Below are 2,261 nucleotides of genomic sequence, written 5' to 3' on the forward strand. Positions count from 1 at the left end.
GTATATATCTTACTGTGTGTATATATCTTAGTGTGTGTGTATATATCTTTAAGATGTTGGCTAGACATAAGTTAGACTCACAAACACAAGAGTCTCAGTTGTTTTTCTATTATTGAAACATCTGTCAACAGCTCCTTTGTTGTATTTATTCCAGACCAAAAGACTTTCCCATGAGGTCATACAAAGACACGCACTCAGTCTCTCGCACAGCAGGGGACATTAGTGTCAACACAGTCATTTCTGCAACCACAATGCTTTGACAATAAAAGGTGAAATGCATCAGAAATGACCCAGAATGAGAACAGAAGAAGTCAAGTTAAGGCCAGCTTCGGCTACATGAACTACTGCAGTTTGTCCCATCATGTTTTCATTCACAAAAAAACAATCGTCCTTACATCAGTCTCTCTGAATTTTTCTCCTTTATAGTGGCCACTATCACCACATCCCACTGCTCCAACCACCAAACATCTAAACGGCTCCTATTCTTCTTCAGATATGCTGTCTCTGAACAATGCCTCTACTCTTCTTTTGATGCCACAGTTTTTCTGAGTCTTCTTCACTTTGACTCAGGCCACCCCCTGCATATTTTGGTGTTGTGTTTTTGGTATGCTCATGAAAAGGCCTGCAAAGACGGGACAATAGGGCACCTGCCAGAATAATGATCCCTCAGAGAGAAATGCAGCTGGGGCCGAGAGTCATACAGGAACGCTGATGATGGTCCCGCTTTTAAGTGGTCATAGATGATCCTCAACCACACCTTACATCCCCCTGGCTGGAATTTCCCCTCTGACACACACACACAAACACATATACACAAGGTGCACACATTCACCCTGTACAAGGAAATGTTGGAGATAAATATTCAAGGCCTTTAATTTTCCTTGTGTGGTGTTTGTCAAAAAGGACCATTAGTGTTTGTCTTTCCTTCTGTGTGTGTGAGTAGGTTCATTCACAGACACTGCCACATCACTGCCAGCCTATCAGTTAGCTGACTATCACATACACTATGCTCCTCTGAAACAAAAGCCAGACTGTTTACATACTGGTTCTACATTTAACTCCCAAGAGCACATGGGACGTCACCAGGATTCCTTTCCCTTTTAAAGGTAGTAAAATTCCCTCATCAGTCAAAAATACCATGAGTGAGCTATATTTAGCTGGTCAACAGGTTCAGGGGGCAAACAACAGTAAGGTGTCCAAAGGCATGAATAATGTGGAGTGTGATGGGGGCTGATTACAGAGCCACATGGTGTGTTCACAACAGGCATGTTTGTAGCAGTTTCATTGACGCACGCTTAAGGGAATTTGTGCAGAGGAGAATAAAGTCAGTCACACTGCACTGAATAACCACAGCCAACCAACATGAAGATATCCAGTAGACAGCAAATGTGTTTTATCAAATTCAATATTCATTAGAGTAATTTAATTCATTATTCAGTCAAACACAATAATCATTCAGGCAAAAATACCAAACGTTCTCTGTTTCCAGCTTTTAAAGGACTGGACTGATGAAGACATCATGCTGGGCTCTGGGAAATTGTTATGGGTATTTTCCACTATATTGTGTCATTTTATAGACCTAATGATTAATCAGTGAATCTTTTGACACACTGATAGTTACCATTTGTGTAGTGGTAAAGTAAAGTAGGAAAACACAATGCATTGTTAAAGATTAAATCATTGGCTCCTCAACTTTTTTGGCTTGTGACCCCTAACAAAAAAGCAGCATGTAGTCACATAATCACATTACAGTAGTCTAAATTTCTCCTTTTAATAATTGTTCGAAACACGTCAAAACAGAAAAGATAAAAAGTCTAAAAAAAAAAAGAATAACTTTACAGAACTTTGGTTTTCTTCTTTTCCTGCCCAATTAAGCAGTCTCAAGAGCCCTCTGAGTTATTTTGTGACACTTCAGAGGGGCCCGACCCTAGGCTGGGAACCACTGGGCTAAAATACCTAGCAGTGTGTAAAGTATGTAGCCCTACCTCCAGCAGCTACAACAGTATTATTCTGTCAACTATATTAACAAGCAAATAATGTTGTAACAAAATGTAAGTCACCCGAGACATTTTCCTGCAGTACTTGCTTTTATACTTTAAGTATGTTTAGCTGATCATACTTTTCCTATAGAGCATGTCTAGACAATGGTCTTTGTAATGTTATTGAGGGAGAGAGAGAGAGACATTGAGAGAGAGAGCAAGATAGAATGAGAGATGGGGGGGGGGGGGGGGACAAAAAGAAAAACAAACAGGGAAAGCCGG

This window comes from Micropterus dolomieu, linkage group LG07, assembly GCF_021292245.1.
Source record: "Micropterus dolomieu isolate WLL.071019.BEF.003 ecotype Adirondacks linkage group LG07, ASM2129224v1, whole genome shotgun sequence".
NCBI classification, from domain to species: Eukaryota; Metazoa; Chordata; class Actinopteri; order Centrarchiformes; family Centrarchidae; genus Micropterus; species Micropterus dolomieu.